This window comes from Solea solea, chromosome 11 (genome assembly GCF_958295425.1).
Source record: "Solea solea chromosome 11, fSolSol10.1, whole genome shotgun sequence".
In the NCBI taxonomy this organism is placed as follows: domain Eukaryota; kingdom Metazoa; phylum Chordata; class Actinopteri; order Pleuronectiformes; family Soleidae; genus Solea; species Solea solea.
Window position 1 is genome coordinate 2948138 of NC_081144.1, and position 27445 is coordinate 2975582.

Consider the following 27445-nt stretch of genomic DNA (forward strand, 5'->3'; position numbering starts at 1 on the left):
CGGAAATGAACTATGTCTATATAGTGTCTTGTTTACTCGCAGCTGACCTATTCCCCCCTGTCTGTGTGAGATGGAGTCGTTCCCGTGTGGTGAAAAGTTCAAATGTCACGTTCAAAATAAATCCAGCCAAAATGACCTTTTTGACCCATTCCTGCCACGTTTTGCTGCCCTCATCGTGTTTTTTTTCCCTCCTCCTGCTTCCAAAATGAAGCATTTTCATATTCTTTACTGAGTCTCAGCCGCTTTGACGTCTTACGGCGACTGAAGGCACGCGGGGGCCGAGCGGTGAGAGTCAGAGAGTGGTGTGACTTTAACGTCGCTTTTATAGATAATGGCTTTTTGATGAGGTTCAGTGCTCAAACAAGAATATGACGGAGGCCACACACACACTCACTGAGATTGATTCTTTGAGTCGGCTCTGACAACTTTGATAGATTTTAGTTAGAAGCCACAGAGCTGAGTTGAGACCTTTTTTTTTTTTACTATAATTATTTTGTTTCACTGTGATTGTTTTTGGTGAATGGGTGAAAAAAAAAATCAACTTATTCAGTATTTGAATGTCTGTCATTTTCAAGTCTCTTTATATGTTGTATCCTTTATTACATGTCTAGTTATATATATATCTATATATTATAGATATATATACATATATATAGTATATACATTGTAACCAAATAATATACAATTATTAATATAAATTTAGGTGTAAAACTGATGAATCACTTACTCTTTACATAATAATTTTAAGCTTCACTTCTTTCTTTCTGCAGTAGCATGGCACTTTCTTCTATTATACAACAACAACATTCTTTATACAGTAGATGATGAAAGAGTTAATGTTTTTGCAATCTTGCAGCACATTGTCTTTGAATTTATCAATTCTCTCACAAAGTCTGGCACAAAATGGTGAGATATGATCCATCCATGCTTTCATACCTAATTTCTTACTGGTTAACCTGCTAATCATGGGACCTTCTAGAACAGTGTACCTTTGAAGTCTTTTTTGCAAAATACAATGAGGTTTGTCCTTCAATATTTCCCTCATTCAAGTGTTAATTTACTTTACACACTCCACATCACATCTCTAGTTTACGAGCTGCTCCTGTGTGACCAGTCTCACGTTCGTGTGACCGGTCTCAGACCTGCTCCCCGTCTTTTGCTCCCTGTCAGATGCTGCTGTCACTGTCTCGCTGCCCTGCCAACCAAACGCCTGCCTGCTGCCACACTGATGGAGCTGAGACACAGTGAGGCTGACAGTCATTGTGACTCACCGGCCCCACATGGGTTCTCTAAAGACACCCTTGCGCATTCAGCATCACCCAGCAACTTACACAACAGGATACAATACTGAATTGGAGTCTGGTATTACTGAAAGTTTGTGTTTTATGGCTCTTTGGCTTTAGTTTTATTGAGCTTTATTAATTACACTTCACATAAAAAAAAACACAATGTCAACAATATCTATAATTCTAGAACAAATACTCCAATATTTGCCCATTCCCAGGTGAGAGTTTTGCTTTAAATGCTAAATGTTGATATGATACCAACAAAATAACTTGCTAAAATGTTTAAATGTGACTTTAACATTTGATTCTGTTGACTCAGCAGATTTTAAGAATGTGGTATGCAACATGGGAGGTTGTGCAATTACAGAAAAAGTACTATAGCAGTATAATGAATGAAGTATGTATGTAGTTGTGCACATTCAAGTGTTTTAAAAGCTGATAACTCTGACTGGCGTGATCTACGTAGGTAAGCGACGTACAGAAGAGGCGTTCAGTGGCAGAAGCGTTTGAAAACAGTTTCGCCGCACATTGCATGAGCAATAATTGCGGCCTTTCACTGTGAACATTTGGGCTAGGTACTTTCACATGTAACTAATAATTAACAGGGTTTCCTGACAGCAACTGCCACCCACATATCACTTTACATTAACTACAGAGGCAAGGGAAAAGGCCAAACACCATCACGTATTGTTTGGAGGCAACAGTAAGACACCGACAGGAGAGAATTAAAAAGATAAAGATAGCAAAGATCTGCTGTTTTACTCCCCACCACCACCACCACCCCACACCCAACCCTTTCTCTGTGATAGCTGCAGTGCTGTGGGCTGTAATAGAGAAGAGGCAGCATTAGGCACACTCAACACCAAGGTAGCGGTAACTTGCAGCCGAACTCCACAGAGTCCTCTCTGTCTGTAATCAGTGGAGTGAGTGGGGAGTCACACCTTCTCTCTCCTCCGCACAAACAATCCCCATCTCCTGTCTTCTTCTTTTTATCACTGCTTTTATTTCCTTTTCCCCCTCCTTGTTCATGCTGCCTTCTGTTAACGTACATTTATATTTGTATGTGTTTGTTGCTTTGTTACGCTCATATTTTTGTAATAACTGCATACATACACACATATGAACGCATACATATATAAATATAAATGTCCATTTTAAAGCCCTGGTCATAATTGTGTGCCGATATATACAGTAATGTGCAAAAGTGTCGGCGCACCACCGGCTTTGTTGTCTTTGATCATTGCCATTTGACTTGGAATAATGTAACTGAAATATTAGCAAACGTGTGTATATGTGAAGCTGGAGCATGTCTTGAATGACCTTTTTCATTAATAGAAGCAAACACAGGTTTTTACCAGTAACATTAATCCAGTTTTAAAAAGAGAGCCAGAGTTTGTGCCAAAGTGACAGTTGAACCAGAAGAAGCTGTTGTTTAAGAATGTGTTATTTTAAAAGTGCATACACGTTTCCTGTGTTTTCTGGATGGGTTCCAATAAACTTATTGAGAAGTAACTGTATGGTAGGATCATTATAGCATTGCTACAACAATGTGTGTATCTTTGTGAGGACTAAAAGAACTTATATAAACCATTGGGATTGAGGGAATTTTGGCTGGTCCTCGCATTCTGTCGCCCCTTAAAAGGGCTTTTTGAGGGTTAAGGGGTTTAGGTTTATGGATGCTGGGTGTGCGTGTGTGAGAGAACAGCACTTGTGTGATCCTTTGATATGAACTTATCAAAGAACAAAAATTAACAAAGGACAAAAGCCGTATGCCATCAGTATATTTGAATAGTGCACCTCGCAGTGCATTGCCCATGAGACCGTAAAAGAAGAATAAGAAGAACGAATAATTGAGAATCAAAGAATGAAGACGAGGATGAAGGATAAAGGATTGTTATGGATGATTGAAGAAGAGGAACTTTGAACTGTGGAGGGCAGCATTAGACCTCTCAGTGTAAACATGGTTCTCTTTTTTCTCTCTATTTTTAAATCCAATCGAGGAGACTAATGGTCTAATGGACTAACAGCCAAACTGAGCTCCAGCACTTTCCAAATTAAAAGGAGGAGAAAAAAAAAGAAAACTGCTTTGTCATTTTGAGTGGAACCCAGTTTTTGATCTCCAGGTGGAAAACAAGGAGGTGGAACACAACAGCCTACAATCCTGAACATTTTTTAATCAAGTCAAGGATTAAAAATGGCTGGCAAAGCTTTTAGAAAGTCAGTGGAGCAACTAAAAATGGAGCGATCTATGGCAAATTGGCAATTCTCTCGTTTGGTCAACAGCATTACCAGAACCTACAGGGACATGTCCGAGGAGGAGCTCAAAGACAGTTTCAACAAACTCACAGTAGAAGCCGAGAAAGTCATGGAAGCTAATGACGGGGTGGAAGCCGGACTCATGGCGGAAGCATACCCAACGGAGGCCGTCTTGACTGAACAGCAAAATGCCGACCTAGCAAATACAGCAAACGAGTGTGAGTTGAAACTAAACAAGGTGAAAAAGCTACTCCAGGAGACGCTGTGGACCAACTCCGGGAGCTGGGAGGTGTCCACAGCACTCCGGGCAGCAGAGTCTGGGATTATACACGCCGCTGCTGCTCAACCCTGTGGAGAAGAGGCCTGTGAGTTCATCCTCAACCACCTGCAAGGGCTGGTGAAAACTGCAAATGAGATTTATGGCCAGTGGCAAAGATGGATGCCACCGGAGGTCCAAGAGAGAGTCGAGTTCAGCCTGAGTCGGCTTGAACTTGGCATCCCTCAGCTGATTCACCAAAAAGTTGACTTCATGCAGGCGGCGATTCCCCCGAATGATCACATGCCAACTATGAAGTTGAAACCCACGGCTGTGCCCAAGTGCTCCGGCAACAGATTTGATCTCCAATGCTGGGGGAAGGACTGTGAGGCACCCAAGAGACAGAACAAGTCAAACACCAATCACGCAGGGTGTGTGGTCTGTGGGAGCATGCAGCACAAAAAGAAACTCTTCTTCTGCAAGCACTTTCGCGCGCTCAAGCTGACGGAGAAAGAGGCTGCAGTGAGTAAGTTGGGAGCGTGCGAGAAATGCCTCGAGGTTCACGATGACGACCCGTACAGTTGCAAACCCAACTTCATATGCAACAATCAAGACTGCAAGGATGAGCATACCCCCGACCATCACTACTGTCTCTGTCCAAAAGCAGAGCTGAAGAAAAGCAACTGGGTACAGAAAAAGGTCCGATTTCACAGAAAGGAACCACACTGCTGTGCCAGATATCACTGGAAATGTAATCCAACCATTTTGCCAAACAATAAACAACACTGTTGAGTCCAAACAACAGAGAAACAAATAACCAAGGAGATGGAGTGGAGCGTCGCTCGCACTACATATTTAAAGCTTAAACAATGCAGCATCGCAGATTCACTCTTTTAAAAGCATCACCACAAGCTACAAGCATACAAGTCAAAAGAAATGCTAAAAGAACGCAAATAAGCTAATAATATTAAGGATGAAAGTCAATGATCAAGAGTCTGTGCAGGACAATTATGTCTACAAGGACCGACGGTCTAAAGACAAACCAATCGACAGACGTTTGCAAATGAAAAGGAGGAAAAGAAAAGGAAATCATTTGTTCAGTGAGTGGAAGCCAGTTTCAGATATTGAAGAGCTTAAGTCAAGTGGGAAATCTGCACTCAACGCTAAAAAACACTTGACACGAAAAACCTTCCTCTGGGCACATTTTCTGGCATATTTACAAAATGTTTATTCACATGTATTGTCCATCTAAAATTAACCAATAAATAAAAACAACAAATCTATTTGACGGTTCTCTGATTCAGCTTCTTAAACGCAAACAGTGTCTTGTTACTTGCAGTCTGAACAAGCAACTCAACATATAACACTATATAACTGACCTCTTTAGCACCAGTAGTTCTCATGTGTTGTATTTCCATCATGGTACGGTTCGTTTTGGTACATTATGGTATAGTTTTGAAATGGTAAAGCCCTCGGTCAGGCTTGTGTTTCGACAGAGAACAGTACCTTTACTTACTGGCCACATAGTGTGATGTCCTACTAGTGCAACGACAACGAACGACGACAAACAACAATGTTTTGTAAGAAAAATTGAATGGTTGGGTACAGTTAATTTGGAACTATTACTAATGGAAACACACAAAAAACATACCGTACTGTACCGAACTGTTCCATTTGGTGGAAACACCACTATGGAGCCCAAAACCTAGTCCTAATGACGCAGAACCTCCTTTCTGAGATAAATTGTGGTTAGGTTAAGGCAGCATTTCTCAGGGTACACATCCTCCAAGGGGCACAAGATCTCTCCATGTAGCAGGCGGAACTAATGTTTTGGCGTCGGAACCCCAAACTCATTTTAGGTACCTACAAGAAACAAATTCCTACTACCATGGTGATTTCTCACTTTATTAGACAAAGAGTATGGATGAAACTGACGTTTTACGAAACGAACCAGACAACGTTGGCTGATGTGAATGATGACGACAATGTAAGTGTGGTAGGAAATGAAGAATAAACTATTTAAATAAGATAAGGATAAATTGAAGAGGCCGCACACTGTTTATCAAGAGGAAACTTTGTGAATACTATAAGCAGGAAAATGGGGCAGGAAACCACACACGATTTCACAGGAGCTCATACTACCCGCTGCTGCCTGAAAACAATGCTTATAATATTGATGCTTCTTACAATAAAAGCCTGAGAGAATAAGTTTGAGAAGCACTGAGTTAAGATTAGGGTAAAACATTAACTAGTTCTGGTTAAGGTTAGGGACAATGCTTTGTTTAGGCTGTGTGTGTATTGTGGTAATTACTCAGAGATCCACAAGGGGGCAATAGAGGTTCCAAACTGGAACTTTAAAGGTAGGGTGAGAGAAAATTTTGTTTTGTATTGCTTAAAATCCTCTTCACACTGCAACTGTAACCAATCATTGTCACAAAAATGTGGAACGGACGGACAGGCCTGTAAAAGCACCATCCAATCAGCATGACCGAAAAGTACCGGAAAGTGAGCGATGCTACGCAGTCCTCGTGATGAATCCGTGTGAAATCAACGTTCTTCGTGAACATTCCACGGCTACCTTTAAGTATAAGATTAGCTTCTCCCACCGTCACTTAAACACAACGCTTTCCAACCTGTGCACGTCATATTTAACAGTCAATCTCTTTCAACTCCTCTCTTCAGTTCATCTACTACTTCACTTGGTGAGTCTCATCTAATCATAAATAGCACACAGTAGTATTATTACCTGCTGTCTGTCCTCTTCTCCTCCTCCTCCTCCTCCTCCTCCTCCTCTTCCTCCGCTGTCTCCAGTCATCCCTGGGTCTCAGCAGGTTTTCCTGTATATTACAGTCGCTCCCTCGTGGAGCCAATTCATGAATATATCAATAGAAGTGCCAAATGATAACTAGATTGCTCATTTTGTGGCTCAATTGTGTGTGTGTGTGAGAGAGAAAGACTCCAAAATAATGACTTCAGTTTACACAATTTAACATGAATTATGGTAAAAATAGCACTATTACAAAAGTGTTTCATGGGAAAAACTCACAACTGCACTTAAATTAACTGATATAAAAAATGATTTGCCATAAAAAACAAACAAGGGTAATTCATGATTTAGTGTGTTTTTGTATTTCCCAGTGTTTAATAGTGGGTGTTATAATTTAACTAACAATGTTTACATTTTAATCAATTTTTAAATGGTATATTCTTAATCAATATCAAACCTTGAGTCCTCAAACAAACAAAAAAAAACAGATTTGTGTATGAGAATATTATTTTTATTCACCCAGGAATCATAGCTAAACTCAAAATGCAGGTTTGTTCAGAAAATACCAAACTATACCAAATAGTTAAAGAAAATTCAGCAGCTCCAACATTAACATATTAATCATAAAGCTCAAACTTCTTCCACTTTAATATTTAGAAAATATGCTTGCAAAGCAAATGCAGAATTTCTCCACTGGTGAAAATAGTGTCTGAGCACAAGTTTTCTGAGAATACATGTTTCAGCCGCTTTAATGTGTGCGTGTCTCTTCTTTTTTACACAAATATGGCGAGAGCGAAATATACAATGTATGGAAATGAATGCATGATGAAAGTAGGGCAGGATTGATGGAGCGGCTGGAGGATGATCGAAGGAAGGCAGATAATAAGGTATAGCTAATACATGAACCTACTTAATTCAGCGTATCGCCATCATTCAAAGATGGAGCCAAGCGAAGCCTGCGGTAACGCGCCAACTCTGCACTGATGGATGGATGCAGACTTGTGTTCCTCTGTGCCAAGAGTTGTCTTGTAAGGTTAAATAACAACGAGCCGACACACAACTTTTTTTCCCCTTAGTTTTATATGTTAGTTTTAGTTAGTTCTGTGATCACTGATTGTGGATTATGGACTTATAATGTATATACACATGTTCTTTGATATTCTTATTCTGTATATACAGTATATGTAAATGTTTTACAGATGTATTGATTTGTTGATGTATTTTTGATTATTAGAAAAGCCTTTAGCCTTGGCTAGAATTATAAGATTATAATAATTTGCCTCTGAGATTCTGAAAGTAAAACCAAGATCATGAGATGTTGAGTGTTCACTTGGATGACATTATGGATCTGCCTGGCATTAGATGCACAAACACACTCCAGCATACTAAGCACATGGTTGCTGATGAGAGGAGCTGCCTTCTCTCTCTCTTTTTTTTCTTCCCTTTAATTGACTGACTGAGTAAGAAGGTAGAGACAGGAGCAGTTGCTCGTCTTCTGTCATGGTGAAGGTCAGACCTGTCACGTATGTGTTAAGGAATCGTTCGTATAGACGCGTGCATGTATCTGCTATGGTGCCTTTATGTATTCTCCATTTCATACTCTCGAGCAACAAGAAGAACCAGGTTTTTGGGTTACCCGGTCGGAACAAGGGCCTTTCTGCATGGGTGTACCCCACCTTTCACCCTATGTCAGCCGGGCTTGGCACCCGCGCCCCCAACGACCCTCATGTGGAACATCTTCTGTTGAAACTGTGAGTAAACATACACAAGTTATGTAAAGCCTAGTAGTGGCAGCAGCAGCTGCAGTATCTAGTACTAATGGTAATCTTTTAGGTGATAAGACACAGTTGGGATATCTTCAGATACAGCGTGTGTGCAGGTTTAATTGCTTCCGTCATTATGTCCTAAAAGGACGTGCAAGACTTCAGCCCGGAACATTAATAAGACAGAATGTGACTAAAACCTAAAGTGGCATGTCCTATTAGTGCGACGTAAAGACAGTGGGACATCTCAGTGTGTCACCCACCGGCTGCAGCACATTAGGGAAGAAGGCCTGTCACCAAAAACTTTAAAGCTGGGCGTAGTAGAGCCAGTGTCATGAGTCTTCCTGTTCATTTTACACAGTTTAAGACATTTACACTCAAGTTTTATCAATGGCTTATTCAAATTACATCTGACTCAATAGTTGTTGATGGGTAGGATCCAACAACAAAAAGCCTTCATTGAGAGCTCAGTTTGAAGTGTTTGAGGTGAACGCATGAATGTTATTTGATTGTCTCGCTCCTGATGGTGTATTTGTGTGACTTGTTCTGCCGACACTCGCACTGTCGCTCAGAAAGTTGGAAATTCAAAATGAGGATAATGGTGACGATGAAAGTGTTATTGTGAGACAATGAAGTCTGAAATTTGACTTGAATAACAGCTGCTCCATTTGCAACAGCAAAGACAAGACAGGTTGTCATCTAGCGGTGCCGACAGCCCCACACAAGACGATCCAGATTCTTCTCACGCGTCGTTCCACGCTGGTGGAATGAACTACCGAGTGCTACCAGAACAGGGCGTGTCCCTGTTTATCTTCAAGAAGCTCTTGAAGACCCAGCTCTTCCAAGAGCATCTTCTGACCTAGCATCTCCCCTACCTTTAACCCCTCCCCTGCACAATCTCCTTCTGCACTCTCACCCTCAGTCAGTGCACTGTTCCTATCTAGTGGAGTTCTTTCCAAGACTTCTTCTAAGTCACTTTGGATAAAAGCGTCAGCTAAATGTAGAACAGTTACCAAAGACAGAAGAGTAAATGAAGGTGTTTCAATCAGGCTTTGGTCTAGGCTCCTTATCTCCAATGAAGGACAATCTTAATGCTTCAGCATACCAAGACATTTTGGACAATTATATGCTTCCAACTTTGTGGACAATAAAGACCTGGTTTGATTTTGAGTTTGGTGTGGAAGAACCCAGACCCTCAACCCCATTGAGCACCTTTGGCAGGAACTGGAACAGAGATTATGGGCCAGGCCTTCTCGTCCAACATCAGTGCCTGACCTCATAAATGCTTCTACAGAATGAATGAAAAAACACTTGAGTAAAGTCGTCCAAGAGGAGCTGTTATAGCTGCAAAAGAGGGACTGACTCCATATTAAAGTACTGTATATGTATTTGAATATGAAGTCATTTGTGTTAGTTGAAGTCAAGGCTGAAAAACAAGTCTTTGAAATTAGTTTTTTTCTTTCTTGCCAAGGTGTAGACGAGAGAAATTATTATGGATTTAGACCGTGTTATTTACAAAGACAAGCTGTGGTGGCTGAAGTAGTCATTTGTAGCCTTAAGAGTTTTATATTTTTATTCTCTTTCCTGCTGCTTCACATCACACGTCACATTAATCAGATGGTGTCAATGGGCATGTGCGATAAAGTCTGTGTGTTTCTGAACATTTAGACAATTAGACAATTGGATTGCAGGAATAACTGTTTATCAACTTAATCCTTAGTCAATGGATCCAATCTGGTCTGTGGTTTGATATCAGCTAATGAGGGGCTCACACTGCGCTTGTGTTTGTGTGTCAGATTAGAAAAGACAAGCTGTCACATGAGGTTCTGGTTTCTGGTGTTCATTAAAAGTTAAGTCAAGACGAATCTCAACTTTTCTTGTTTTGCCTCCAAAACGCCCAAAAAAACCTCCTCGTGAGAGTGAATATTCTTTCATTTGATTCAAACCAAAGGTACCGTACGGGTAACATGCATTTCTTTGTCTGTTGACTTTATCCTGCCCTTATATGTGCTTCTCTCCATTGATTAAATCGTCCATAGAAGTCGGCACTTTATTCAATGTAGTGAAGCGACTTGGCAACAAGTGGGATTTGACTCATCATCAATCCATTTTTGTCCATTTTGCAGTGACACACACAAGTTCATTAAAATTGGTCTGACGCTGTATGGATTATTCCTGCTCTTCCACAGTGTGACTCCATGCATTAGCCCTCATCAATAGCACATGCTGCTGCTGCTGCTACGTTTTAAAATGTGTTCATTTAGACACAATCATCACTTACTGGATAAGAACATGAGAAATGTGAAATGAGAAGAAGAAAACCAAGCAAACAGGGATAAGAATCACACTGATGTACATCTGTACTTTTGTATTGTATATGATCTGATGCAGTTAATGATTTAGGACTCCAGGGAGCTCATTAATGGGCTTTTATCTAACTTTAACTACGGTTTAACGTCATGACTCACACTTAATCATCATGGTATGTGTACCACAGCCCACCTCTATTCTCTGATGATATAGGAACCCTCTTTAAGATACTGTTCAAAGTGAAGACATTTAGGCGTTAATTAAGTTAATGAAGCAAAGAAATCATCCCAAACGAGCCATTGTTAGTGTAACACGTGTGCTTTGTGGGATAAAACATGTTAGAATGGCTGTGGAGGCTCTTAATTGACAGAAAGTGTGAATGATTGCTTGTTGGTGAAGTGGTTAGCACTCTTGCCCAGGGTTTACGACCTGGTCGGAACAAGGTGGGAGTATTTTCCAGGCCAGGTTCTCTGGTTTCCTCCCACACTTCAAAAACATGCAGATTTGGGGATTAGGCAAACTGGACATTCTAATGAGACATAGAGAGACAATGAGAATGTGTCCCTGTGATGGACTGGTGACCTGTCCAGGGTGTACTACCCCCTGCCCTATGTCAACTGGGATTGGCACCACCACCCCAACCCCCCGTGACCCTCATGTGGAGGATCAAGTGGTAGAAGATGAGTGAGTGAGTGAGTGAGTGAGTGAGTGAGTGAGTGATGGATGTACATCCACAGTACAGCAGCTCTGTGGGAATGTGAGGCAACATGACACACATGCTACATTGATGGTGGCCTTACAGCAGATGTGTCAAACTCAATATCTTGTGTTATTGTCTTACGATGTCCTGGTGAGGACGTAAAAGTTTGAGGATCAAATGGATCGTTGAAGCGCTGCTGCAAAGAGAGAGAGAGTTTGTCACTTTGTCACATTACATTACATTACATGTCATTTAGCAGACGCTTTTATCCAAAGCGACTTACAATAAGTGCATTTAAACTTTGTCACTTGCTTATCTGTGTGGCACACAAAAGACACCTCGAAACAGGAAGATTAGTCAGTCAGTTTGTGTGGGCATTACTCAGTATTCAGAATAAAAGCATTAGGTTAAAGGTGAATAAAATGTAAAGGGTAACATATGTTGAGATGTGCTTTTACGACTATAGTGTCTGGTCCTCAGCCATTAGTGGTGTAACTAAGCTACACAAGTCTATATGGCGAAACAAGGAATAATTTTCATTACATCTTGTTGTAATTAAAACATGGCGCTTGACCTCCTCTTCCTTTAAACACAGTGAGTTGATCTAAATCTATTTGCTAGCGTTATTTTTTATTTTAGAATAGTAAAAATAAGACGTTCGGTTGCAATTGTCACATTATTAAATATATTACATTCAACCTTATATTACATATAAGCTTGTTTGGTGTTTTAATTACATTTGTCCACATTATTATTGACTTAGTTTTACATTTATTCCTCTGTTTTTGATATCAATAGACTGATTTTGCACCATAAATATGCTTTTATTGTGAAGTATATACATCGTTCCATTACATTTACTTGTGTTACTGTAATGGACTAGGTTTTTTGTGTACTTGTAGTTTTTAAAGTAATTTTTTATTTAAAAAAAGAGTATGTTATGTATGTACAGGGAAGTACTGTACTTTGCTACATTTTAAATGTAGAATTGTAAAATTACTAAGTAACATTTTAAACAAGCTCATTTTTTTTACTTTAAATGAGTACATTTTTAGACCAGTACAGTAGAATTTTATCAAAATAGTGGTACTTTTACTTGAACCTCTGATTCCATATCAAAACAAGCACTTTTACTTTGATATGAAATGAGCTATCATCATGAATGTGATGATATTTTCTAGTCTGACGTCCCTCTTGCCCAGACTAGATGCTCATTTCGGTCCCCAGGTCATTTGAGTTTGACGGAAAAGAAAAGGAAAAACAAAGTCATGATTGAAATATCATGATGGTTGGGTCCAGAAAAAATGAATAATATTCCAATCCATACATCAATCGGGCCAGAAGTCAATCTAAAAAGTGTCATAATTACTGTGGCAACAGGTGTTTATTGGGGTAATTAAAGTTCTTGCTGTAAAGCCCCCCGTACCATGTTCTCTGCTGTTAGCATTAGCCATAACTCTGCTGTAGCAATAACAATTAGTCCTATTAACATGCTGATCACTGTGGAGATGCAGAAACAGTGAGGAGGAGGCAGAGGGATCCTGACCTTTATCAAAGACACAGCAGCAGTGGGCATGCTCAGAATATAGATCGAGCATGTGTGTGTGTGTGCGTGCGTGCGTGCAGGTTTTAAAAAAGTGAAAACTTAAGGCTCAAGAGTGTCATAAAACTGTGGCTTATTTTAAACTTTTCTTTTGTCAGTGCAGAGAAACTAACAAGTACCTCGCGGTCGTCCAAAAACACCATTTTTTATCACCACGAACATGGAAACTGTTTACTGAAGTGAAAGTGCAGCTGCAGAGTCACTGACTGTGTTGGTTTTTAATGAAGAAATATGACGGTGACGGCGAGCGTGTCTGTGGATGACACCGTTGTGGCACAAGAGGGTACAGTACAGCCATCGCAGCTCAATGAGGCCGTGTATAAAGATCTTACAAAGAAATGCTAAAATTAGACACAAATCTACTAGGCTTATGGAAGAGTTGTTAGTTTTGACCCGTGGTTCTCAAACTGTGGTACGCGAGCTTCCTCTGGAGCTGAGGAAATTTGACCGGAGTGCGTAGAAAATGAAACAAATGTAATTAAATAATAATAATTAGAGTCACCTTATCCCTCGCTCCATCTTAATCTAATGTCACTATACCAGTGTGTGAATTACAGTATATGCGAGGAAGAGGAGGATGATGAGAGAGCAAATTACAGTTGCAACTAATGATTATTTCCATAACCGATTAATCTGTGGAGTATTTTCTCGATGAATTGAGTAAATATGTCGGTGTCAAAAAAATCTGTGTTTTTCAAACCTGGAAATTATGATGTTTCTCAAATGTCTTGTTTTTTCCACAAACCAAAATTATTCCGTTTTAATGATTTCTTTGTTTATGTGGAGCAAAAAAAACCCCCTGAAAATATTCACATTCAAGAAGCTGAAACAATCAGAAATCTTAAACCCTCAAACCGATTAATCGATTATCAAAATATTTGACGATTAACTGAGTCATCGATCAATAATCGATTAATTGTTTCAGCCCCAGAGCAAATTATCTTCCACCTGTGAATGAAAAGTCCGTCGCTGACTTTGCTCGAACTATTTTACTCCACTGTATTTTTTTTTGAACAATGTTTTTATTGATTTTCAATAAGAACATATAAACACAACGCCCCATACCAAACCAGTTACACAATAATACACAAGCAAACCTTGCTGTATACACAGACACCAAAATAAAATAAATAAATAAATAATAAAACAAATTAATTAAATAATAATAATAATAATAATACAATAAAATAAATGAATGAATAAATAAATAAATAAATAATAAATAAATTAAAATATTAATTAAAATTGTCACACTCTATAGTCTTACAAACAAGTATGATCAATTGTTGTTTGAGAAAGTTAATTAAGGGTGTCCACACCTCTTCAAATTCTTGCACTTTACCCCTGATTACATAGGTTAACTTTTCTAATGTAACACACCTTGCCATCTCCCTAATACTCCACTGTATTTTAACGTTATAACACCGGTAAATGTTTTCCTGAGGAATTAATGGTCTCATTTGCTAGTTTAGGAGTAATGAAGACACGGCTTACATGCAAAATAATGGTTTTAAATGACTTAAAACTTAACTGAAGCAATGGATTAAGTCAAAAATCAGAGTTAAACAAAATCAAACATTAACATCCACGTGGAAAACACTCAAAAACATTGATCCACATCAGTCTTGAAATCTGACATTTTTGGAGGGGCTTTGAAATGCAATTCAAATCAAATGTTGCAATTTTACAAAAAGGGAAGCAGCGTGAATGTAGCAAGAGATAAAAATACAAGGTACACGCTAGTAATAAAGGACAGAATGAAACAGGAAGTAACACAAAATACAGAAAGTGAATAATAGCTGCCTATAACTCAGGGGTCGTGACATATACAGGACCCAGAGGAGGTGCAGACGTCGAGTATTTCTCTCACAGATGATTTGACCACAAGGTCCAACGTGTCTCGTCTACCCCAGCTTTAACTCTGACATCATTCTCCTGGTGGAGCTGGAATAAAGTGAAGAAATCACTAAAATCAGTACATCCTGACTGTAACCACATTTCATCGCAGTCCACAGTTTACGCCAATCCTATATGGATGAATGGATGAATGGATGGAGGGGCGGACCTTGCCATCCCCAGTATAATGTCAGTTGATTAAATGTGTACACCCCATGAAGCGTATGGTGAACCTGACGTTCACGCAGAGCTCATTAAAGTGCAGTCGTTCTAGCTCGCGATGAATCTGGAGAACTCCCCTTTTATTCACAACATAACAACCCCGATTAGGGCACCAGGTTCTCACCATCCTCCACCTCTGCTTTGCCCCTTTGACGCTCACCAGCATCGGTGAAAAGAAGGAGCGAGTGTAACGATGGCAAGGTCAAACACAGACCAATACACAACGGGTTAAACATGGAGTCATATCTCCCCGAGTGTGACCCGTGTGTGATAGAAGGCGGTCGCTGTCCCTCAGTCCCCAGGCTTTCCCATCCTGCTCCTCCAGCTGTGCCCTCACTAGGACGGGGATCGATCTCCGCCTGCCTGCCTCGACTCCCATGCCGCAGCCTCTTCATTAGGCCCTGCCTGCATGGAGTGGATGCTCTAATTGGCGAGGGCCACTGAGAGCCAGCATCCCCGTCTGCCGTGCTCTCAGCGAAAGGGTCGCCAGGCATCAGCCGCTCACTCTAATCTTTCCCATTATCCTCTGCTCTTCAGTGGGAGAGGCGGAAAAACAGCCTTCCTGTGGTTTTTTTGTGTTTTGTATGTTACATTTAAAGGTGTTTTGTTTCTTTCTTTTTTGCCGTACTACGTGTGTAAGTTTGTGCGAGGCCACTGGATAATGGAAGCTCAGGGCCGATGAGATCATGTGATAAACAGAACACCATTAGACTCGTCTATGACACTTGTTGACAGCTTACTCTACGAGGACCATGTGAGGAGGATGGAAAAAGAAACTGGCCCCGTTTTGTTCCACAGGATGTTTTTCATGTGAACTTGCCTTGCTTTGCACTGCACTTCCTGTTGTGTAAGCCGCTCTGACACATTCATTAACAGCTTTTATAGCAGAGGGGAACATAAATCACACCAATTCTGCTCATCTCCTATCATATAATAATAATAATATATATAATATATAATAATACCGCTCCTCTGGTGATGCAGTACACGTCTCCTGCAGTATAAGTCTCATTTCCGCCCGCTTAATCACCGTGATTGAACATTCTAATTTAGAAATTACAGCAATTTACAGTGTGGAAATTCTAATTTTACAATCTTCAGCAAGCTAATAAGGAAATTAAATCTTATTTATGTTGCCTGAGCGATTCATCCATCCAGGGTGCAAACAAATAAACAGTGTATGGGGGGAAAAAAAGGATAAACTCTGTGTAAAGTGTTTTCTTTTGGTTTAAAATGTTCTTGTTTTTCAAATTTAGGCTAATATAGGATGGGATAAACCAAGATTTCTCAATCCTGGTCCTGGGGACTGACTGACTGTCCTGCACGTCCTGCAGATGTTTCCCTGCTCCGACCCACACACAGAAGCCACATAACGAGCCATTCATTTGAATCAGGTGTGTTGGAGCGAGGAAACGTCTAAAGATCTGTACGTAATCCACAAAAACAAACAAGAGACACTTGTTCTCTCTCCCAGGGCTGCGAGAAAAGAATGACATCATTATGTTTCTCGCAGCTTGCTCTTTACACATCATCTAGATTGTTTTTCTTGCATTTCGTAGTATGTGAAGTATGAAATGTCCTGATCAGAACTCACTTTCTTCTTGCTTTTGCAACCTTGAGTAAAAAGAACACATTTCTCTGTCCTTAAAAACATGCAGGGCAGTGGGTAACCAGGACCAGGATTATGAAATCCTGGGATAAAGAGACTTCATTTTCCCAGTGAGAAATTTGCATTTGCCAGTGCATACATTTGGGCATGCTAAAATACTTATTTCACTCTTTGCCCCTGTCAGAGCGCAGGCCACCGTCTTTTTTTCTAGGGTAGTTGGCCCTTATTTACCTCAGGGGTGAGGCCTCTAACCCTTGACCTGTCCAGCATGGGTGACCCACTCCTGGCATAGCTCTCTGAATCATTGAGGCCCGCAAGCCCTCACACCGCTTCCAGGCGTGTTCCAAGTTCTAACAAGGAAAGAGTTTGGCTGCAGCTTGTGGAACTATTTTCCAACATGTCAACTATTAGTTTTAGTCGAAACTTATAAACCCATAGGTCAACTCAGGATGACACCAATATTAAGTAGCGGGCCACATGGAATTGACTGGGGGGCCACATGTGGGGCGTGGGCCGCAAGTTTGAGACCTCCTTGTCTTTTTTTTCCTGCAAGTTTTGTTTGTTTTCCATAATGTGAAGAACCTCACTGATGCTTATAAGGAAGTGGGGCCATGAAAAGTGAAATTATTGAATAAAAGATTAATTAATTATGATCTCTGACAAACACCTCATTAGTACTGATGAGGATTTATGTACGTTTTAATTTACTTTGAATTATTTTTCCCTTAATCTTCTTCTTTTTTGTTGGTAATTCATTTCATAAATAGAACAAATATAAATGGACATTGACCTGAAGGTCCTTTACTCACCCTGCATTCATATCTTCTTTGGTAGCCTTCCTTCTTTTATTTTCTGTGTCAGCTCTGCTCTGCTGTGTTTAAAATACTGATCTCTTATATTATGATATTCTAAGGAAATAGGATATAGGGTTCAGTGACATGCACTTATTGTTGATATACTGTATAGGTGGATTTTGTCGCAGTCTGATAACAAAGTTTCTTTTTTTCCCCATCCAAGTAAAGTGTGTGATTCATCCTTTCTAAAAGTGAATGAATGAGGGGGAAAAAAAGCTCTTCCTATTTTTTCTCTCTCAATGAATTTGAGCCAATCAGCCTCTAATAAGTAACCTGCTTCTGCAAAGGTCAGTGAATTTATGAATAACAGAAACCATGCCAGGTCCAGGTTTTCAGCATCCAGTGCAAACACATATAGAATAAAATGAAAAAAAATATATATATATAATGACAGATTTAAAGGATGTTGAAATTTTGAAGAAAAATAAATAATAGTAATACAATTATTACTCTAATACTCTCATGTTTTTTGATTAAGAATAATAAATATTAGTAATCAAGACCATTTGTGCTGACATACAACAGAAAATTCAATATTTCTCATATGTGAATATTAAACAATGAAAAAGAAATAACAGCGATGTTCATCCACACCAACACACGTGCACTAATTCACCTCAAACACACTTCAGCTCAGATGATTTTATGAACGTGTTTGGCAGCCGTTCACAAGTCAAGACAATTCTGCTCCACCAGAGAGAGTTCAATAAGGATTTTTATATAATCCACAGTTAGGATTAAGAACGTGACACTGCAGACACAGCCAGGAATATTCTGATACAGATTATCTCTCAGCAGCAAGTCTGAGTCAATGTCTCCATCTAGTGGAGAGAAATCAGAGCACACACAGCAGCAGAGGCCACCTGCACATGCAGCAGCACTGTAGTCAAGTCCGTTTTATTTATATAGCCCAACATCACAAACACAGTTTGTCTCAAAGGTCAAACAACTGTCCTTCAGCTTAACCTCCAACTATAGCTCCTCATCTTCAAAGATTTGAACAGAAATACCTGCTTTATGTTTACTGGTTTCACTTCTACTCAGCATGACGTCACATTTTTGCTGTTTTATTTTTGTCTGACTGTGGTTGGCAAGGAATAAAAACAACTGTCACCACTGACACCACATATGTATGTATTTTATGTTTCCATATACACAACATCTATGTCTACCTATACGCTTTTGAGTTTTTTATTTTCTTCATTTTTTGACAACTGGCTCTAATTTGAGGTATTCTGTGACTTGACTAACTGATGCTGTGGTTAGGTCATCAAAAGGTCACAATATGCTAATTATAATTGGAAAGAAGAAGTTTGAGCAATATGAGGAAACAAACTATATAATAAAATGAATAAATGTATTTTTCCTGGGTATTTAGGACACAAACCTTTTACAAATAACTACCACAAATATTGTTTAGACCAAGAGATGGAGCAGGGGCTCCCTACTATATATGTGTTGAATAAAATAGTTTTTATATTAAACTGGGCCTAGTGCCATGTATAAACGTATCTTGTCATTGTGCATCCAATACTAAGCTTTTAAAATAATACACAGGTTCATGTATTCATGTTTTCACGTGTAAAAACGTGAATTTTTCACTCGTAAATGCCAATATCAATATCAATTGCATTATAATCACGCATCCACTGCCATGCATAAACATACCTGTTATCTTGCAAACAATAAAATGTGTTGGAGTCATTTTAATGTGTATTCAAAGACATTTGTGTGTGGGGGACAAATATATTTAAAAAAAAACTATGATACAATTAATAATGTGGGGACCCTTCCTGTTGAAGATTTGTGGTTTAGACACTAAATACCATACGTTAAAGTGATACAAAAAAGACAAATATCACAAAACTGAATTAACTTTTTTAATTGAGAAGTTGTCATAGAGTAATATTTGGCATTTATGCACTTATCCTTTAAAATCTTCCCATTATGATCAAAGAGAGATTTTACCATAACAAATGCATTCCTGTGCTAACTTTTCAGTGCAGCCAATCTCTGCGGTCGTTATAAACCTTCATTATTCATTAATTCGTTTATCTATGAGTAAACACTAATCAAATGTTTTTGAAACATAATACACGTGTATCTAACGAGTGTGGAATTTAACAAGTCGTTGGAATGAGTTTTTCCACATGCGCTTGGCCAGAAATGAAGGTGTTCAGGTTTTTAAACGTTGTAGTGAGGCATCGTATAGATAAAAAATCTTTGGTGAACTTCCCGTTAGATTACGTCATGACGTCAGACGGAGGAGGGAGCGCGAAGTGAAGTGCGTACGGGACTTTAGTTAGCGGTGCTCCTCGCTGTGTGAACGCCGGGCAGCTCCAACAGTTTGCCGTCATCAATGTAAGTGTTCGGAGTTATTTTGTGTGCAGCTTTATTGTTTGTTTGTCTGATTGTTTGTTTGTTTGTGTGTTTTATCATCATGTTTATGCGCGCGTGGCATGTGTCGCGTTAGTGTGCCGCTGTAGATTCGAGTCGATGTTGAAATTTCATCGTATTAGCAGCTCAGTACGATGACACATTAACGGGACTGTCAACCTGAGTCAAACGCCACCGCTTCATGTCAGCACTTTGAAGCCTTCACGCATCGTTTCATGTCCATTAATTCATTTGCTTCTGAATAGCGTTACGTAATGCGTACGTCAACGTTGAAAATTAAGAAATGTTTTATGCGTTTAGCCTGAGATACGTAAATAAACCCAAGGGTTTCATACAAACGCAAAAAAAGTTGAACACAGTTAGTTTTGTGTAGTTAAACTTATCTTAGGTAAAACATTCAACGCTGTATGTAAATCATCTATAACATAATAAGTACTATAACAGTTCTAGTTTTTTTTAAAGTTTTTTTTAGAGTTTTCTGATTTTTCAGCTACATAAAAGTGAATATTTTCAGGTTGCATTGCTCTATTTTACAAATAGAATAATTTTGTTTGTGGACAAAACTAAGACATTTGAAAACATCATCATTTGAAATTTTTTGAACACTAATAAAGATTTTTAAACATTTTCTGGACCAAATGAATACTCAATTAATTGATTATGAAAACAATTGTTAGTCGCACCTCTAATATAAATATACATGTGGAAGTTTTCTATGTATATTGCTATTTAAGACATTTATATTGTGATAATTGACATTTTCCCTGCCCCAATTGTAAGGCATCGATATTACTGATATTAATACCAATACTGCTCTGTGATACCGATTGTTATTGATAATATCAATAATACTACTTTATAATTTGGTTCAAAACACATTAAAAGGGAAAATAGTTTGTTACCTGCTTACACTTTGATGAACCTTTTCTTGGGATGAAGGTTATGACCCAAGGAAGAAATGATTAATAATTTTTGACATTTTCATGAATGATAAAGTTATATATCATACCACATATACTGTAGGTCTATCTTACAGTTTAGTTTTCAAGATCTGGACCTGAAGTATGTTTTTCATGCTGTGCTTGAGGATGATGCTATTGAGCGTACGCATTGACACTGTGGGAAACTGAGTGGCCTTGGTGGAGAGTTTCACCCTCTGAGTGCTTTTTTTTTTCGAAATAAAAAGTTCTTAAAAGTGATTTAAACAGTATGTGTCAGATCCACGAGGCTGTAAACAGGTACCAAGGATGTGTTTGCACCACATTTAGCAAAATAAGCCCCAAACTTTAGAGCACTTGTTCATAATGATGTCTAGAGGAAAATCAGAAAAAGCTAAGCAAAGTTAGAACATAAAGATCCATCACAGCTCAAACTTATGACTATTCAGGGAACCAATATAGGACCAGGTTTTCAAAACTCATCCCCAGTAATTATACAACAGATTCAGGCTGTTGCCATATTGTTACAGTCAGAAATAGGACTATTGATGGATGTTGATTGTGCTCCTCAAACCTCCAAACCATGATGTTCTCAGATGTCTTCTTCTGTCCCCACACAAGATGTTTAGTTTACTGTAATATCCGTCAACTTAAAAGTTACACTGCACATACATTGGGCTTTGGCTTCCTGTTAATTCATACATTTTTTATGACGACGGTGCCGTATTAATGCGTATTATGATATTAGCCATGGCCTCTGCCATTCTCCTGCAACCTACGCAGGTTTTTGATCAAGCCCCAGCGGGGGCTTATTTTAGTCTCAAGTCAAGTGGCTAATGCAATCTTATGAGCTTAAGACATTTAATGGCCTGGAAAGGATGGCAGTCTGCATCCTCATCACATCTGATGCACAGAGGTGCATGTTTTTTTTCCTTCTCTGCAACATATTATTATCAGTGTCTGGGAGACAGACACACACACACACACAGCACAGCACAGGGTGAAGCAGAGTGTACAGTGTGCCAAGGAAGCATTTAAGGGATTACAGTTTCCATCTCACTTTTTTCTCCTCTTTGTTGTAGACCTGTGAGCCTGATGTAGCAGACATCGTCTCCTCTGCAATGAAGGGAATCTGCTCCAGTGTCATGATTTCAGACTAAAGGTTAGTGTTTTTTTTTTTTTTTATCCTCTTACTCGACTCCTTCATGTTTCCATCTGTCATCTCCAGTCATATTTGTATATAAAACCTGGATTTGAGAGCGCACTGCTGCTTTTACAGTAAGGACACACATGTCGAGGGGGCTTTAAGGTCCGGTATGACATGATGCAGCATATTCTGCGATCTGTTCAGCATACTTTGCTAAGTGGCTGAGAGCTCGGCTGCCCCTCCAGGGCAATGCTAACGCAGCCATTCATGTTTCACTGTGATAGTCAGACCACCAGGATGACGCTGCCCTCCTCCTCTTCCTCCTCCTCCTCCTCCTCCTCCTCCTCCTCCTCCTCCTGCTGCTGCACTCACGTTGTGTCTGCTCTGTTTGGAGCAGAGCTAAGAATTCAGAGGACTCTGTATGAGTTTAATGTGTTTACATGTAGTTGGGCTGTCAGTTTGAACTAATATTACGTGACACATTACTGCTGCAGAGATATTTGGATATTTTCCTCGCCCGCACACACACACACACACACACACACACACACACACACACACACACAGCGGTGATGACATTATTTATTATAACTCTCACCATTTGTCACGCGTGGTTGAACACTTGTTACCTAGTTCATCTGTGATGCCCTCTTCGCCGCCTCTCTCTCGGGTGGAGCTGAAGCAGCAGCAGAAGGAGTTGTAGAACCTTCCACGTGTCGCTATTCAGATGCTTTGGTGTTGTGATTGTCCATTCAGGGGGACGGTTTAACGCGTGTCCTCCATATTCAAATCAAAGATTTCAGCAGACTTCTCTGTTAAATATTGAGATTTCTGACATTTCCTTTGCTGAATGTTGGAGATTAACTCATGTTTTCAGGATTATAAATCTTTTTTATCTGATCTGCACTTCGGCATTTTTCGGTTTGATTCTTGTGTCGGACGTCGAGCTCATGACTCTTCCAGTGATGACACCCTCTGACCAATCAGTGACCGGCAGTCTGTCTGACGTCACATTTTAGTATTGGCTCAGCTCGCTTGGAACCTCGCCAGAGCAGGTACTAAAAAAAGTACCAGGTATGAGGTACTATACTTAATGAAAAAAAAATAAAGAGTTGAGCTTGTGCCGAGTTGTGCTGGAACTGTGTTGTGGAAAAGCGCCAAAAATTGATCCAAGGCTGTGCTCACAGCGCCCTCTGTTGGTCACATAGTGCTTATTGTAGTAGGTTTTAGGCTGTATAGTTTTGAACTCTTAAGGGTGTAGTTTAAACCCTCAAATTCAAACGGATATCAGAATGTCAGATAAAAAGTGACAGCCCTAGTGTCCATAAAGAAGATCAGTGTTTCTTTAGCACCTGGGGACATTTGGTAGGTTTGTGTCATGTAGGTAAATCTAAACTAATGATTTGAATGTACTGAGGGAGGCAGCAGTGGATCAACAACTCTTATGTGTCATGTCATTTGTCTATAGACTTTGGTGTGGGACGGAGGTGAGCACTCAGCTAAGTCAGTGCCTGAATGATCCCTTTAATGGTGATTGAACATGCGCTGTTTAACTGTGTAACTTACAGCATTTAGGATGACATGCGTCACTCACAACAAGGGAATTTCCTTTTGTGAATAAGGATAATCAGTTCAATTCATTTCACATTTAAGACTTGCCAACATACACTACAAGTGATTTAATTATTTTTTCACTTTTGATTGAATTGGAAAATATATATTTTATCTAGGGCAATAACAATTATTCGATTAATTAAATGTCTAACTATTTTGATTTGATTTTGAGTTTTCGGCTTCTTAAATGTGAATATTCTCTGGTTTCTTTGCTAATAACAACAAAAAGAAATTCGAACTGAATCATTCTCCTTTGTGGACAAAACAAGACATTCGAGAACATCACCATTTCCAGATCGACATTTTTCAACATTTTCTTACATTTTGTGGACCAAACAAGTACAATGTGTTGCAAAGATTTGTTTCCATGACATTAAGAAATCCGAATTATGGTCTTAGTCCGACTAAAATCAGACTTTTAACCTGCATTTAAATGCACTCTCTGTCCTCACACCACACAACCTGATCAAAATGGAAACAGATATTCACCATTTTTACACCTAATCAGACAGTGAAAAGGGGATATTGTGTTTTAGCTAAACTGAGAAATGTTTTTTTCTTAAAAACTGGACATTTTACAGATTGTAAAGTGGTGCCTTTGGATATTTTGCTTTTGCTTTTGCAAACCCAAGTTTGGATATGATGGGATTAAGTCGTTATCACTGAATCACAGCGATGTGTGATGGCACCAAATGTCTCCTCTTTCAAATTCGGTGGTTGCCAAGGAGCGGGTGATGTCATCTCCTAATGATCCTTGTCTGATCTCTGTCTGAGTCAGAGTTTACTGTACGTGGTCGCACATCGTACAGATGTGTTCTTTGAAGCAAAGGGCCAGTCATGGCTAAAAAGGAAACGGTGTATCTCAGAGAGGAAACCGTTTTTTCCTTTCACTCTCTGTCTCACTCTCTTGTACCCTCTCTGTCACCTTCTTCCTTTTGCGTCAGCCTTTTTTTTCACATTAAAAAAACCTCACAAAGTAGCTGAGGTGTCATAGTAAAGTGTCACATCGCTTTAATTTCACACATCACGCAATCACACGTTCATCAAAATCCACAAATGTTGGTGTGCACCATCATTTCTGCTTTTTTCCATAATGCATATGTGGACACATTTGTTTCTTCTGCTCTCTGGTCGTACTCACTCCCACACTTATGAAGGTGAAATTCCTCACTAAAGGCTGTGGTTTCTAGTGGCAACGTGTTGCCTGCTTCGCTCTGATCCTTTCCTGTTTGAAGACGGAGGCAGAAGAAAAAAAAAGGCAGGGGGTCACACAGTGTTTTTTATTTTTAATTTTAAAACGTGGCTGGCTTCCATGTTTAAGTAAGTAAACAGTTCCCTCTAAAGTTACAGTATTATTATTACTAGTATACAATTCCATCAGTGTGTTTCACTGGTGAATCTGATGCCTTAAGCTTAATAAGCACTTAGGACAAGATAAAACATTTACACGTGGGACTAGTATGGAAATTGAGTGCCAGCAGTCTCTCCACATATTGTCAGTGTTCAGGAAATGGGAATATAAGCAGTCCCAACTTAACATCCTGTGAGTCAGTGCTTGTGGACGTAAAATAGGCATTTCATAAATGAATCTGCCCGTCATATTTGAATGAAGCTAAAAGAAACATTAACGCAGCACTCACCTGCGCCAAAGAACTGTCACTTTAACAGATGGAGGGGGAAGCCAGCAATGTCACATGTACTATATTATCTGAAAAGACCTACAAGGGAATTTTGGGAGGTCTGGAAAATATCGACTTCCTGTGTGAACTAGGACGTCAGATTTTTGTCCCCAGCATGTCCCACCATTTTAGATTTGATCATAGACTATAACAAAAAACAAAAATGAACTTGACCAGAAATTGAGGCAGTGCAGGAGTGCCTGACACCTGTATTCTCTTGAATGGCCATCAGGGGGCGAGCTATTTGGGCGTTTGCATGTGAGTTTAGGGGGATAGTGTCTTCGTCTTCAGTACAGAATTATGTCCATTTGGTAAATTGTGGTCCCAATTTAACAGTTAAACGTTTTCAAACTGAAATTTGAAACAACATCATCGCAAATGCTGCAATTTAATCATTACATTTTTGATTGGTCTATGTTATGTGCCAGTTTAAAAGAAATCAATGCTCAAGATATGAATTGTATATTGTGTATATTTTGTGAAGGTTTGTTTTGAACTTGTGTTTTTAAGGTGTGAGTCAAATTGCAATACATGCTAGAAAATAATAATAATACATGCTAGAATTATAATAATAATAATATTTCTACTCATATCATTCATGAGTACTTTCACGGTTAGGGATACTCCGTATCGGTATCAGTTCGATTCTTGTCAAAATTACTGTTACTGTACTAATTAAATCACCATCCCAATTACAAAATTCCTTTATATATCGCATGCTTCACTGTGCACATTGTAAGATTGTAAAAAGTAAATAAAAATCGGGAACAGCATTTTAGCTGAGCCACGTTGTGCGCTGTTTATTTCGTCTTTATGGGAGAAGAATATTTGTTACAGTGGGAGAATGATATGTTTTTATGACTCAGCACAAATCAGTTGTTGACCGCTTCATAGTTTTAAAATGGACTGATGGCGGTAGCGGCAGATAATTGAGTTTGTGATATTGGTATCGGACACAAAAAAGTGGTATTTGTGCCGTCTACTACACAGCATTTCTGTTAAGTTGATCGCAGTAGGGGTGGAGGTGTTGCATACACGTTGTTGCATACATGTGAGTTGTACAGGCTTTTATTATATTATATGGACATTTCTGTCTGCAGGACACAGTTTCACAATCCTTCACATTTCACTTTGTTTGCACTTTGTGTGGCAGCCTTTAGCGTGGGGGGGGGGATTGAGGTTCTGAGGGTCACGAAGGAAGGAATATTATGTTTCGTCTTAAATCTTCTCCCACTTGATATTGTTGAGCCGCGGGCTACGTGCTGAACCCAATATCACGCTCGTACAGTAGTAAAAGCTCCAAGACCAGTGAGCCACAATTAACCCTCTCAAGTGAGTCAGAGTAAGTGTCTGGTTACCTGAGCCCCGATATCTCACGGAAGAGTTATTTAAGTGGGCCAACAATGTGCTTGATTTTTTTTATATCTGACACAAAGTGGCCGAGACAGATGCCCTCGCTGTGGCCTGCTTACCTGGCGCATTTCTGTCCCGAGTCGCACTGACCCTGGGACACATTCCCTTTCCCGTTGCATATGGCCGTGCGCCTTTAACACTATCTCTGGTATGAGATTTCAGCTGGTGTGTAGGTGGTTTCCAGCCTGTTGACAGTCGACGATGCTCTGCCAGTGAGGGTGGAATATGAGCCGTGTTGGCCCAGTCAGGAGCCCGGCCACTGTTAAACACCCATCAGGTTAATACGTGAAGGCCACTTTGCACTTCTTCAGAGTATATTATATTATATTCACTTCACGTCTACAACTCTAGGTGTAAACAGCCAAAGAATCAGATCCTCGGAACACGCCATATGAGACAAACTGCACTGCGTTGTAGTAGTTGTAGTCAACATAGACCAGTGTCAGTTCCACGCACAAGGTGAATAATTCACGAGGCGACCTGCAGGGGGGGGGGGGGCGTTGAACACAGATGCAGCGGTGTCATTTTTAAACAAGGCTTCCTCGGTACGCGTGAAGACTGAAATCACTCGCAGTCTGTCCTCACTTATACATGTGATTTAGAAACTGCAGTTTCCCATTTAGGTGAGTCACACTTACAACACACTCACTTTACCACCCACTGTCCCTGTGCAATGGTGTGTGTATGCATATTTTATAACTTTTAGTCACTTTTGTTGTTTTTCTCAACAATTTG

At 39.6% G+C, this 27445-nt stretch overlaps 1 protein-coding gene across 5 annotated transcripts in view; it reads left to right on the forward strand.

Moving 5' to 3' along the window:
- The first annotated feature begins 19810 nt into the window (after positions 1–19810).
- tmcc1a (transmembrane and coiled-coil domain family 1a) overlaps positions 19811–27445 on the forward strand; it is a 56282-nt gene continuing 48647 nt past the window's right edge. For all 5 annotated transcript variants that reach the window (XM_058642241.1, XM_058642244.1, XM_058642243.1 and 2 more), the window contains exons 1-2: positions 19811–19883; positions 21940–22019. The gene's annotated coding sequence lies outside the window, so the exon portion shown is untranslated. The remainder of the gene's footprint in view (positions 19884–21939; positions 22020–27445) is intronic.